At 39.8% G+C, this 15,201-nt stretch overlaps 1 long non-coding RNA gene across 1 annotated transcript in view; it reads left to right on the top strand.

Annotated features, from left to right (window-relative positions):
* Positions 1 to 241: 241 nt before the first annotated feature.
* The window catches only part of LOC129487824 (uncharacterized), a 143,398-nt gene continuing 128,438 nt past the window's right edge, over positions 242 to 15,201 (top strand). Inside the window, exon 1 of the long non-coding RNA XR_008659468.1 lies at positions 242 to 345. This is a non-coding gene — a long non-coding RNA (uncharacterized lncRNA). The remainder of the gene's footprint in view (positions 346 to 15,201) is intronic.

Below are 15,201 nucleotides of genomic sequence, written 5' to 3'. Positions count from 1 at the left end.
GCCCAGGGCTGGTCTGTATCGGTTTAAAGAGTTGAACAACACGCATTTCGATTCTTTGGTGTCATCAGTTACAAAGCAGTTCTAAAATCTGCATCGTGAAGCCAGTAGAGGAAAACAAGCACCAGCATGTGGCAAGTCAGGAAAAGAGGCAAGAGCTCAGGAACTCAGGCAAGATGAATAGCATCCAGAGGCTCCTCAGACTGCCAAAGGCCAACAATGCAACGTCTTTATAAAGTAAAAACTTTCCCAGTCTGGAATAAAAGGTGTTTTTTTTTTTTTTTTGCCAATCAGCAAAGATTTCCCAAGCACCCATCATGTGCCAAACACTGCACTGGATCTTACGAAGTAATGAGATTATGAGTGTGACCTCAGTCGGGGAGGTTGGGGGAGGGTTACTACTGTGCTTCAGGGCTTCTGAAAATTGGGATTAGATAAAGGTGGCATTAGGCTTTGGCCTTAGTAAAGACGGGGTTTCTCTGCCTTTGTGTCATATGATTTTGGAAAAGTTACTGAACCTCTCTAAACCTCAGAATGAAGACAGTAGTGACATTTACTTAACCTGTGGTGTATCTAGGGGGAACGAATGAGACACCATGCAAATTGTATTTTAAATGGCGTTTAGTATGTGCTAAAAGTATGGGCTATAACTATAATTATTTTATTATAAATTTTCATTGTGTGAGCCATGATTTGTCTGATGAAAGCTCTGTATCAACAGCACAGCAAGTCACATGTAAGAGGCTCCCTAGTTGATGGCTATTAGCCAAAGGCACCAGTTTCTACTGTGGCGTGCTCTGTCTTCTGCCCACCAAGTTTCTGAATTTGCCAATAAGTGCTTACCTCATGAAGCGCAAATACAAGATCATATTTTTATTTTTGACACAGAACTGAGAAGGATCTTGGTTGTGAAATACCAGAAATGTTATTTAGATTTACCATGTAATGTTTGAACAGGGAGGAAATGGGCACAACCCCTGGGAATGGGAGACAAAGTGCTACCCGTGGTATCTGAGGACCTTATAATTTTGAAAATATACTTCCTTTTTATTATTCTTTGTAAGTCTACCACAGCATGAGGCATGCAAGCAATTTGCTTGCTGGTGAATTAGAATGTTCCCTGAGGAACATTTGGATTCCAGCTCATATAAAACTTTTAAAAGATATGCATTCATTATTTAAACAGGATGGTAAATGTAGGTGCTCTGTTTTTGCAACAGGTGTAATGTAGGACACCATGACATTGAGTGCTTCCAAAATCAGGCGTGAGACGGATACCTAAGCTGAGCCAGGTCCTTTGGATTTCCTTGAGGAAATAGGATTAAATGATTTTGGCTGCATTACTTTGTTTCCACCTGAGAAGCATTTGTGAATTCAGACAAATAGAAAGGTAGTCCTTTAGCAAGCTGGCCACAGGTGCAAAGGTACCCTCATCTGTAATTTAAACAGGGATCCAGGGCTTGGTGAGAGTCCAGGTGGCTTCCTGGCAGAGGGGCAAGATGGAAAAAAATACCCGCATGGTCGGTATTTCAGCCTCGGACCGAAGACTGACTGCCAGATGTGAGAAGACAGCTGAGGTCCTACTCCCCTCCTAATCCTAACTGGAAAATATCTCTTCCCCGAGTCCTTTTGTACCCCACAGGAACATATCATGCCTCACACATATACTTTACACAGCAATGTCTAGAAAAAAGAACTTTAAAATATTATCTCCAAGACATGCTGTAATTCTTGAAGTTAAATGTTAATCGGTGCAATTAAGTTAAAGAACTCAATTTCTGTCAAAGAACTGAGTTAGGGAAGCTTGATTGAAAGTATCTTACCACCATTAAAAGTACTGGGTTTGTATAAGCATTTTTGTAGAATTTCCTGTACAAACCTTATTGGCTGTCACTTAAAAGAGATAGTGTGAATGATCCTTTCTGAGCCTGACCAGCTTCCTTGTCATTTTAGCAATTGGCTATGAGATGAATGCAGGGGCCAGTTGCCACAGCAACAACATCTTCAGTCAAGGTGATGAGAGAAATCATTTCTCTCTGAATGCTAATAGGTTGTCACTTTAGTCTTAAACTGGCTGTTTCCCACTGTTTTCCTGATTGCCATGAAGCCAGAGAGATTATTTACAGATTAAGGGCTGCTATTTGATCTGATCATTTCTGTCCTAATTTATGCTGGATTTTTCAGGAGAAAGAAAAAAGATTTGAAGCAAAATGTTAAGGATTATGTTTTCAGAAATTTGAGGTTTGTGACTTTTTCTCCAGAGAAGTAAGACTTTTCCGTAGTACTGAGAAGGTCATTTTTCAAGCAGAGACCATCCAGTGTTGAAAGTGGTCCAGCCACTGCCTGTAAATTACCCACCCTGTAAAGGCTGGCCCTTTGCCAGCGCTGAGCTTGGGGCTGGATGTAAGGGGGGTTCTCTCACTAAAAGGCAGTGTGAGGTTGTGAAGATGATCATCCGGAGAGGAAATCTGCACATGAGACTTTTTAAATCCTGGAAGTTGCTTGAAACAAAGGATTTTAGTTTTTCTCATCCTTTACTCCAAAACACAAGATTCAAGACCTTTTTCACTCACGGAAGTAAAGGATTGTTGAGTAAATTATGCTTGTGTGATAGGATAAGGAGATAATTGCTGTGTGGGCCATCACCCTTTCATTCCTGAAGACAGTAGAAATTATTATTGGGAAGGCATGGGACAAATTATACACAATGTCCAATTCTCTGGAGTAATTGAGGTTGAGCCCTAGGTCTGCCACATACTAGTGTGATATTGACTAAATTATATAACCTCTTTAAGCCTCAGTGTTTTTTATGAAAAAAATATGGAAAACAACTCTTTTATGTTAACAGGGGTTGAGGAAGTTAAATGAGAAAATGCATGGGAAGTAGTACTTAGCACAGTGTCTCGCATATAATGGGTGCAAAAAACTTATCCATTATTATTATTATTTTCTTGACATGAAAAAATCTTGATGGCCTGAAGCCTTGGGTAAAAGTACTGTCTAAGGTACAGAATTATAAAAGGGGTTTGTTTACAGTCTCTATTCCAAATACCAGGGGCCATCAGAATAAACCAGGGCCTGATGAGCCTGTTTGTTCTGACCTGTGAGTGGCTTGAAAAGTATGAGCTAGATTGATGCAAATATGTTTTTAAAGGAAAAATTTATCTTTGAATACTAAGCATCCACTAAAAATAATACTGGAAAAAATTTTATGACATGGGAAAATGTCCATGATATACTGTAAAATAAAAAAGTAAGTTACAAGTCAGTAAGTACAATATCATTCCATTTTAGGATGGTATAGAAGAAAAACATATGTATATATACACACACATACATACACAAATATACACAAACATGAGTATATACTCACTGAAAGAATATGGTTGACAATATTGAGTAGATATCTCTGGGTCTTAGGATCATGAGTGTTTTATTTTTTTATTTTCATCTTTTATTTACTGTATTTTCCACAATGAACATGTACTATGTTTGCAGTTTGTTTGTTTGTTTTTTTTTTCAGACAGAGCCTCACTCTGTCACCCAGGCTGCAGTGCAATGGCGCAATCTCCACTCAATGCAACCTCTGCCTCCCGGGGTCAAACGATTGTCCTGCCTCAGCCTCCCGAGTAGTTGGGATTACAGGCGCCTGCCACCACACCCGGCTAATTTTTGTATTTTTAGTAGAGATGGAGTTTCTCCATGTTGGCCAGGTTGGTCTCGAACTCCTGGCCTCCAGTGATCAGCCTGCCTCTGCCTCCCAAAATGTTGGGGTTACAAGCATAAGCCACCATGCCCGGCCTATGTTTGGAGTTTTAAAAAATAGTCACCTTAAGGCCGGGCACAGTTGCTCATGCCTGTAATCCCAGCACTTTGGGAGGCTGAGGCAGGCGGCTGAGGTCGGGAGTTCGAGATAAGCCTGGCCAACATGGAGAAACCCCGTCCTCTACTAAAAATACAAAATTAGCTGAGCGTGGTGGCAGGCACCTATAATCCCAGCTACTCGGGAGGCTGAGGCAGGAGAATCATTTGAACCTGGGAGGCAGAGGTTGCGGTGAGCCAAGATCATGCCATTGCACTCTAGCCTGGGCAAGAAGAGCAAAACTCCATCTCAAAAAAAAAAAAAGAAAAAAAAAGTCACCTTAAAAGCAAAATTGGAATTGACCCTGAAATGTGAATTATCTGGTAGCTTCTTGTCTTTCTTATTATTAAATCATGCCTGTGGCTGGAGAACAGAAACAGAAACCGCTGTGGGGCTTGTGCACTAGTCTGATGCCTCATTAGAATAACCTCTTGTTTTCTGAGAACACTGGAATCAGCTTCTGCGCTTGGGCTTAAGGGGTAGGAAGACTGAGTCACAGGTGTGACCTTGTCATCCTGAGGTCCCTCTCAAATGCGTCCCTTTTGGACAGGGCCCCCTGATAAGCCCATGTGTGCTGCTGTCTAGTCATGGCTCCTACTGACTCTCATCACGGCTCTGAGTGACCAGTTGAGCCCAGAAAACTCTCTCTCCTTGGATCTGAAGCCAGTAAGAATAGAGCTGCTAAGGCATCTGGAAAGGGGTATCTTTTCCTCCCATCCCTAGGGCATAGGCGATTTTCAGTAGAGATCAGATGAGCTCCTTTAAGGGGAAGTTACACCATTAGATTCAGATGCACACTTGGATATAACTAGAGGTTACCTTTCTAAAGTGGCACTTTGGGCTTCCTGTGCTGAAATCCAATTACTATTTTCCATGGTCACCTATATCTCTTCACCATGGAGTGCTGTGAAACTGCAGCCTGGGACTTGGAGGAAATGTCTGTGTTGCCTTTGTGAAGGTGAGCGACCTGGAGTTAAGAATTCAGAAGGCTGCCAATGACACTGAGCTATTGTTACTATGTTAGAGAAAATAACCTGAGCCACTGCTCCTAGCTTACAAATGTTTTCCCATGATTATCAATTACTATAGTTTTTTATAATTTATCCTATCGAGAAAACACAACCCCAGAAATAGAATTTAATGAGTAGACCCAGTGAAATATTGCTGTTGAACCATTTTAAAATTTAAGAAAAAAAATCCATTCAAGTAGCAAATTTTGTTGCAGTAGTAGACATTTCACAGGGCCATGCAAGAAGCAGTTTATTCTCTAAGATCAGAAAATGCATTATCCTATAATCTTTGGCATATCTCATGTGTTATATGCAGTAACAAATTAAGTGAAAAGTAGCTCTTGCCCAAGAGAGCTGCAACTGATGCTTTGGTGAACTGCCAGTTTCTTGCAGCTATGGGAGGACCTTAAGATGATGAAATGTGTATTGTCTATCACTGGGTTGTGAACATTGTCAGGATCCTACTGGAAACCCATATACTAGGAAGTGGAAAAGTGAAAACTGTGCTTTAAGAAATTACTTGAGTAAGTGTATGTTCCTGGGAATCTTGGAGGCAAGATGACCTCAGGGACTCAGTAAAGAATTGCTGGTGGGATGGACAGAGGGATGGAGTGAGAGGGGGCAGGAGAGTTAATGGATTGTGCTGAACATGCTCTTATAGCAAATTGACCATGGAGGTGGATCATTGAGAAGTTTGTGATTGGGTGACAGGTATTCATCACAAAAAAGAAGACTGGAGGAAGAGCTGGTTTGGTTGGAAAGTAAGGAGAGGACAGTTTTGCATTAGATTGCTAATTTGTGATCACAGTGAGACAACCAGCCAAAGATCTCTAGCAGGCAAATTTAAAAGGTAGGTCTAGAACCATCAGAGATACAGGCTGCAAAGAAAGAACTAGGCATCACCCACATAGAAAAGTTCAACAATGGACAGATTTGAAAATATTATGCAAAAGAGTTTAAAAAATCAAGAGAAGAGCACTGAAGGAGAAACTTTTGGAGCAAGAGGGAGAAGGAGAGCTGGCAAAGCATGTCTAACTTTTGCTACTGACATGATTCTTCCAATAGTTTCCTGGGTTTAAAATCTTAAGACAGTTTTTACTCTTTACTCTTCTTAGATTTCCATATTTAATTGATCAAGTCCCATTGATTATATCTCTAGGTGACCCTTATATTAATCTTTCATCTCCATTAACAGAACAACTACCCCAGTTCTCACTTATGAAGAAAATTAAACTGAAACATAGGCCTAGAGTTTATGTGTTCTTGAATATTGCACGAGGTGGGATGTATTTCTGCGTTTTTTGGTTTATTCGTCTTCAACACCATCTCTAGAATTGACTTCTAAAATAGCTTTTATGGTGTCACTGTCTCAATACTTTCAGTAATTATTCTTCACCTACAAGGTAAAATCCAAGGTACTGGCATCTCCTTTAAGGCCATTTCCTACACAATTTGATCATGGTTCACCTTTCAATGGTATTCTTTACCATTCTCCCACTAGAATATGACAACTACACCACACTACTTACCAAATATACTATGCTTTTGTGCCTTTGCTTGTGCTGCACTGTCTGCCTGCAATGCCATCTCCCTAATCATTTGCTACATCTGACATACTCTTCAGTCTTCAAGACTCAGGGCAGTGTCACTTCCTTTAGGCAACTTTTCTTGATCTCCATTCCTGTCCTTTGATGGAGATAATTTCCCCCTTTTCTATGTTCTCATTTCATTCAGGAGGCGGTGCCTGCAGTGAGCCAAGATCACGCCACTGCACTCCAGCCTGGGCAAAAGAGCGAGACTCCATCTCAAAAAAAAAAAAAAAAAAAAAAAAAAAAGACTGAAAAACTTGAGGGAAAGAACCATGTTTTTGATGTCCTCATTGCCTGGCAAACTGCCTGATTCATAACTGGAGTTCAGGAAATGTTTTGTATATTAAAAGAAAGCAAAGAATGAAGTGTCAGAAATATAGGAGGAAAAAACCAGGTTAGTGTCAGTGCAGATAAGAGAATAAAGTTTTATGAAGTAGAGGTGAGCTACAGGACCAAGTGAATTCCAAGGAGGGAAGTTTCTTGAGTGAATGACAGTCTTCACTTTCTTGCCACCCACTCACCTCTTAACCTCCTGTAGCCTGATTGTGTGTTTATATGTTAACTATAACTGGAAGGTCACCATTGATGTCCTAACCATAAAATCCAAAGATTCTTCTTCTTCTTTATGCTGTCTTGGCATGCTCCATGCTGGCCTTAGACATGCAGCCATGGCTAAGGTTGAGCAAAAGTGCAGTGGTCATAAATGTCCCTGGAACTGAGGAAGTTGAGTAGGTTGGTCAGGATGTTATAAAGGTCATTTGCCTGGATACTGATGATGGTAGCAGAGGTTTGAGTTGGGGAGATACATTACTACCAGTGGTAACGTCATAGAGGAAGGTAAGAATAGAGCTTTGGAAGTAAGCATGTGGGAGCAATGAGAATTGATGACCAGTGGTGGTAAAAGTGAGAAGGGGAGGCTGTCCAATGGTGGGAGAAGCACAGTCATTGGAGAAGGAGCTGTGGGAAGCATGATGTGCTCACCCAAGGAAGTGGTTTGACTGAAGGGGGTCAGGTTTCAGTCATGGGGAGGAGCAAAGGGAAACATGGATTCAGATCATTATAGGAATTTCACAGGGTAACATGAAAGGGCTAGTGGGGAAAAGGGCAGGGAGGAAATGGGGTTGGAGTAGAGACTGGATGGGGACAAGGTTGTGGGAGAACAAACCCAGGGGCAGGGTTTTCTCCTAAAGTGGAAGGGAGAGTTCAGTGGTCCCTGGAGGCAGATTTTTATGGGCCTGTTTTTTAAAAATGGTGATTGTTTAACTTCCTTTGACTATCATTTCATAAAACTTAGACATTTGAGCATAATCTCAGAATACAGAGCAGTTCTTTGAATTGTATATACTTATTATACAATTATATATTTTAAATTATGTATAGTTATCAGAAAGTAACTATATTGTTCTTATTATTTTCAGTTTGCTATATAATACTGAAATGTTTGTCTATTTACTACCATTTACCAGCAGTGTGACCTTGGATAATTATGTAACCATTCTGTGACTTGGTTTCCTCTTCTATAAAATGGGCATAATAATAGTATCAATAACACAAGGTTGTCGTGAGGACTAAGTGAATTAATATTATGAAGAATACTTAGACAGTGCTTGGCACATAGTAAACTGTTATTCCTGAACCAGCATTTGGGGCCAGATGGGGAGGATAATTGAGATAAGGGGAATATGGCACTGGGCAATAGACTGAAATCACATGTCAGTGATACGAAAAGGGAATTTTGCGAGGCAGCATTTTGCTACTGGAGGATATTTTAGGATTAGCTATCTCTAGGTTTTCAGTGCAATGTCACAAACTTGGCTCCCTATGAGATTGGCTAGGCTCAGTGTGCTCTTCGATCATATTCGTTAATTGAAAGATCGAGGCATCCTTATTTCCCCACTACAGGTGGCTGTCCATTCTCTGTAGCCTTTGCTGTTTCCTCCTCCAGGAGATCTCCTGTATCCTGCCTTGGATGATAACTTCCATGAGAACATGGACCTCCACCTGTGTAAGATTTGTGAGCCGCACAGCACCTAACACAGGGCCTTACATACTCACTGGCCATTATCTTTTAAATGAATGAATAAAATACCACCTAGGCCAATACGACTCTCAGTCCTTCTTATGTTCTCATTTATTGACTAGGTTTTCCAATACTTAATAAGAGGCCTTAAAAGTAGTGGCTTATTTAATTTTGCATTTAGAAAAAAAAAAGTTTATCTTTACCCATTTTATCTGACATCAATGGGAAATGGTAGATTTCCAGATCATTAAAGACTACCATTCTTTAAGTGCTAAGACTTTTCTTATTTTAGCTACTATAAAATATAATGTACATATACAATATAACACATATACATGTAATATAGATACATATACATATAAAATACATTATGTGTAATTTAAAGATTATATATATCTTTATTAAATGTATGTCCTTGGCTACTTAGAATACATAAAAAGAATTCATTTTGATACATTGATAATTCAAGAGAATTATTATCAATATCAGTGATTTGACTTCTCTTAAAGGCTATCGAGGTGCGTAAAATTGCCTCCATGCTAAATGAGTTCTTCTGTCTGATTTTCACAAGAAGGGGAGAAAATGAAGGTTGTTGAGTTCAGAAGATGCCATCAGGATGACCTCTGTTAGTGCTTTCTATAACACGTGCTTTCTCTAGAAGCCTTTTGCCCTCCCAGTGTGCTGTATCTAACCACACAGGAGACTGAGAAATGTAGCCTTTATTCTGGGTATCCATGTGTTCCCACAAACATTCGGGGTTTTTATTAGTCATTTATTTATTTGACAAACTTTTACTTAGGACTTACTATATGTCAAACACTCTTTTAGGTATTTGGGATGTATTTATGAACAAAGCCGGCAAAGATTCTTGGTCTCTTACATTCTTAGCAGGAAGAGACAAACAATAAACAATACGTTAGTATTTACATTAGTAAATTTTATAGTGTGTTAGAAAGGGATAAGTGCTATAGAAAAAGGTAGAACAAAAAAGAGGGGTGGGAATGCAAGGACAGGGGTCAGGACACAGGAGTAAACAGGTGGTCAGGGTAGACTTCATTGATAAGGTTTGAAAACCTTAAGGGAGCTGAGGGAGGGAGTTAACCATGCAGAAGACATCTGATGAGAAATCCCTAAGGGACAAATACAGATAGAGGAAAGAGCAGCAAGTGCTGAGCCCTGGGGTGTCCCTCCAGTACGAGGTGTGGGAGAAATGAAATAACCTGCCAAGGACACTAAGAAGGTGACCAATGGGGAAAATCAAGAGAAGGGGATGACAAAAATGTGTGTAATTTTTTTTTGTTATAACTGAGAAACTATCTATCCATACACTTTTAAAAGTGAGTGAATAAATTCAATAGAGCCCAAGGGGCTCTCCTATGGCTAAATTAGTAGATGTAATAACAACGGTAATAATAAAAATAACTATCAAATTAACAGCAAACATTTATTGAGCATTGTTTACTATGTGCTTTGTATTTGCACCTTCATTAACAGGGGAGGAAACTGAAGCACAGAGAGGTGATGGAACATGTCCATAGTGCAGGTGCTTTGGGCTGGCCATCTAATTCGGTGCTCAGAGGAGACTGGCTTTGTAGCCTTGAATCCCTCAATTATACCCTGAATAAATGAGATGACAGGGCGTGACTCTCAATTAGATGAGGTACTTCTATGCAGTGTTTTTCCTTTTTTTGCCTATTAACTCAAGTAATAGACTCACATGCTGAGTGATTAGCTTTTATCTTCAAGTGACTCTAGGAGATTTTTTTTTAACATGTCAGTTGCCAGTTAATTACTGTGAAAATTTCGCCTAAGTTAGTCCCCAATTAGGACATATTCAACTCTTTCCTATGATGATCTCTTTTTAGATTTATCTTAGTGCCTTTAAAACAGCTGATAAATGTTCTTCCATTTGCTGGCAGTTACTAATATTCACCCTAAAATTTGTCTTTTCTACACACTCCCTCCCAGCTATCCCTTGGCATTGCCTATGACAACGCCACTTGAATGCAATTACCATTTCTATTACTACCTCTAACCCCCAAAAATGACAGTTCCTGAGAAGTGGAATCTGGGAGTTCTTGAAGTGCCTGACATATTTCTCACACTTTTTTTTTTTTTTTTTTTTTTGAGACAGGGTCTCACTCTATCACTCAGGCTGGAGTGTGGTGGTATACAGGACCTACTGCAGATTTGACCCCCTGGGCCCAAGTGATCCTCCTGCCTCAGCCCCTCACGCAGCTGGGACCACAAACACGTGCCACCACGCAGCTAATTTTTGTACTTTTTAGTAGAGATGGGGTTTAGCCACGTTGCCCAGGCTGGTCTTGAACTCCTGGGCTCAAGCGATCTGCCTGCCTCAGCTGGGATTACTGGTGGGAGCCACCGAGGCTGGATCCATTTCTCATACTTGTATTCTTTCTTGGTCATTTTAACTTAGAAGGTAGTAGGGCCAACCTAACATTTGGGGCTTTAGAGGTTTGCTGCAGACAAAATATGCACAATTGAAGGGATTTTTGGAGTGAAAGAGATGGTTTCATTAAAAATATTATAGTGATAGAGTAGAGGTTGTCTTTTTCATTGTTCTGCAGAAATAGGCTTCTCATGTGTCCTAATATATGCAACATTCTGATTAAAGGCCTTGAGGAAAAATTTGGCATGTGCTGTATTAACAAAGGCAAACTCCACTTACATCTGCCAACAGCTGAAAGGCAGATTCTTGTGGTAAGATCTCTGAACTATAAACAATGCCATAATAACACTTGTAATTTGCAATGTCATCAGCTAAAATAAGAGACAATTATTACAAATCATATTGCTAATATTTTGAGAAACTGAGATCTAATGTTGCTAAATCAAATTCCTGTGAATTCCTCAGGGCACTGAGCGCATTATAAGATTACCCTGTGCTCTGAGCGTGTCCTCATTAAGGCTGCTGGCTACTGTGTTTTTATTGCTCCCCTGGGAGATTTGTTGAGTTAATGCTGCCAATAAGAAGTTGTGTTTTCCTAGCCTCCCTGGTATACAGGCCTCCCAAATAGGTCTCCAGCCAATGATGTGCTAGATTAGGTTATGATGATTTGTCTTGCCATCTCCGTGAAAAGTGAAGGCAATCAGAAGTCAGTGTGAAGTACGGCCTAGCCATGTAAATATCTAAATAATCTCATCACAAAAAGGAATGCTATAATAGGTCCAGGATGAAAGTATTGAAGGATAAGTAAATCAGTAGCATTCATGTTTTAGATTTGGTGCTCATAGTTTGTCCTTTTGTCATCACTATCACTATTGTTTAATTATGGTTAGAAAGGGCTACTGAGCACTTACTGTGAGCTACACACTAGGCAAAATGCTTCACGTGCATTATTTGATGATCCTTACCAAACCTTATTAATCCAGGTGCTATTTTCAGCCCCATTTTACAGAGAAGATAACTGAGGTTCCCGGTTTACAGACTATGTTTATAGCCATGTGGTAAAGACGAGGCTGAGCTGGCATTTGAACCTAGATCTTCTGGACTCATGAGCCTTCATTATTAACCATTATGTTATGCTGCCAACTTTATAGAAAACTTATAGATATGGCAAGGAAAACACCAACTTAGAATAGTTACAAAATCTTTGTTTATTGGCTTTTGTCTAGCAGGTTGTAAGAGTTAAAAAGTAAAGAATAGAGTTTTAAAGTATTAGAAGATGACAACCTAGTAATAATTTTATTTATCCAGTGTAAGACATATGTTTTCTAATATCATTAAAAATTACAAGACAGGTATCATTATTCACCAATAAGCAAACAGAGAACCAGAGATTTAAACTGCTCAAAGTCATCCAAGTAGGAAACAGTAGAGCCAAGATTTGAGGCCCCATCTACTTAATTCCAAACCTTGAATGCTTTCAGCTTCCTCAGACAACCTCCATTGTGTATGTGTGTGTGTCTTGAGGGGTGGTGGTGGGATGTGGGTGCATTATTTGTGTCTCTGAGAATAGTGAGTTATGTGTGAGTTTTCTAGAAATACTCTACTAATCTTATAATAAAAATTTACTATAAAAATTCTTGGATTTGGAACAAGCCTTAAAGGTTACCTTCTAAGACCAGCAACTCATTTGATGCTTGAGTGTGTCCCACGGTCATCCTATCAAGTGAGTCTCCAGTTTTTTGGTTTTTGCATATCCCAAATGTTGAAAAATTTATTGCCAAATCAGTCCTTCCATATTCTGACATCTTTTACTACAGAGTGTCTAGCTTGGTCTCCCTCTTTCTCCCCTCTCTTGGTTCTGGTTTCAAACCTTTGAAATGCACAGAACGAGTCTAATGAATCTTCCACAAGGAAACCATGTAAATATTTAAAGATGGCTATTTTGGTCCACCTTGAATCTTTTCTAGTCCTCGGGACCTCCCATATTCTTCAGCCATTCTTCTTGTGAAATAGATTTGGTTCTTTCTTGATGCCATTTAATCTGTGTTTTGGCTATAGGAAAACACAGATGCTTCACGGGTTCTGTTCACCTTCTTAGAACATGATGCTTGGGATTAACCACTTTTCTCTAAGTGTGGTCTTACCAGAATAGACCAACAAAGCATGTCCATAACTTTGTTCTTTCTGGATACCACATTAGCATCTTTTGTGACCTCTAAGCTTTTTCTCATATGATGCTGTGAAGTTATACTGCCTCTAGCCGATGGATGTGCAATTGCTTTTGAACCTAACTACCAAACTTTTATCCTTATTCAGTTGTATCATGTTATATTTGCCTTTAACCCTAATTCTGTCATTCAACATATTTGTCAACTCTTCTAAGTAGTCAGTATTCAGTACAGGAGACAGAAACCTCTCTAGGGATTTTCAGCATGAAGAAATTTCACACATACTATTAGGTGCTTAACAAATCACTGGAAGTACTGGAAGAATAGATTTTAAGTTGAGCCTTCAGAAATAACTCTCAGAACATTACAGAATTGTCCCAGCAGAGAAGTTACTACCTCCAAGGCCACTTCTGAAGTTGTGCATTCAAGAACACAAAGTCTTACCTGTGATCTAGGAATGAAAATGCTACCACCACTGTTGCTGTCACACCTTTTGACACCTAGAAAGATATTGAAGAGACACTGAAACACTGCTGCAGGAGAGCCTTGCATCTCCACAGCCTCTCCATGAAAAGTGGAACACAGAAATATCAAAAAGGGCAGAAAAGTGGGATCTACTTCACTTCCATCCTCCACATTCTTCATGAGAGGTGCTAATTAGGCAATTTGTATCCAGAATCTTAGTTACAAGAGTTGTTTGCTTTTTCTGTTTTTAAAAGTTCTCCATAATCTTCAGCCAGAAGGAAGGCAAAATGGACATTGAGCAGCCCAACCCCCAGTATCTATCACATTTCCCAATTGTATGTGATCTACAAATGTAATATACTTTGCTTCAAGTGAATGAGTATACTGTGTATATGATATGTATGTGTATGAGAGATAGAATATAAACAAAGAGACACTCAAGTTATTGACAAAAATCCTTTTTGGCATGCTAGTAGAATTTTCTGAATTTTTGTATGAGTAATATCCATGGGTGTCCATGGGAATACAAAGGTTGAATTTGTTAAGCTATATCTTCTGATATTATGCCTTGCATAATTCAAGAGCTTTCAAGAGGAGCTTCACAGTCTTGAGTGGAAATTCTTGGGTTGTTGGCTTCTCCCGCTCTAGACTGGAGGGCCTTTCCGAGGGAGGAGTTGAAGTCTCCTCTGGATGTTGAATAACTTTATGTGTGCTGTCACTACTGTGTGTCACAGGGCCACAACTTCAGGGGGCATGAGTTACAGTGCATTTGATATTGTGTTCCAGAGAGCTACGTTCACCCAGAGTACCATGTAAATTGTATTCTTTGAAGCTGGGCAAACTGGTGTCTGAGTAGGCCATTGGATAATGATAGCTTGTGGTTGAGCTTGGTCAATTTCATGCTATCTAAGGAAATTAGACCTGCATACATCAGTACATTGGTCTATAACATTTCCTCCACCTACCGGTTTAGTGACCCTGTTAAAAAAGAGAGATGAAGTTAATAGAATAAGGTTCTTGCTGGATTTTCATCACTTCTGCTTTCTCTTATAGTTACTCCAAAACATTCCTGTAACATATGTTTAATGCCCCCAAATTAATGTCAAGTTCTCCAAGATCAGTTGTAGAACTCCACTTTCCCTCTGAAAACCAGGTCTTCATTGGTTTATCATCAGTTTCTTGCCCATTTCCTTCTCTTCACATGTGGTGAGTACTGTTGAAATCCCTCTCACACTGCCTCAGCTCTCACCATTCTTAGCAAGCCTATAGAGTTCTATCACAAGCACCTATAAATCTCTATCAGAGTTTTTTTTTTAAGGTTCAAGTGATGGGGAAGGTTGGAATGGCAGAGAGTCAATGACCCAGAAGGAACTTCTGGCTACTGACTGATAGAGTTGGAGGTGATGTCCCAGCTTCTTTGTGCCATGGATGGGACCACTCCTAGACATTTTTACACTGTCTCACAGAGTTCTCTGGCATGATGGAGCCCCAACTGTCTGCAGAGGTCACCTGGTCGGTAACTGCCCCTATATTGTCTTCTTTCTCTTTTCTCTCTCTTTTCCTCACTTTCTTACCCATGCTTGCTGACATCACCTCCTAAATAAAATGCTTGTAGGCAAATCCTTTGCGTCTACTTCTGGGGAACCCATCCTCATGCATTTTGTACTTCAGAAACCCCAT

The sequence above is a fragment of the Symphalangus syndactylus genome, chromosome 8 (genome assembly GCF_028878055.3).
Source record: "Symphalangus syndactylus isolate Jambi chromosome 8, NHGRI_mSymSyn1-v2.1_pri, whole genome shotgun sequence".
Taxonomy (NCBI): domain Eukaryota; kingdom Metazoa; phylum Chordata; class Mammalia; order Primates; family Hylobatidae; genus Symphalangus; species Symphalangus syndactylus.
The sequence above is the reverse complement of the archived record's forward strand: the minus strand, read 5'-3'. Positions and strand labels throughout refer to the sequence as shown.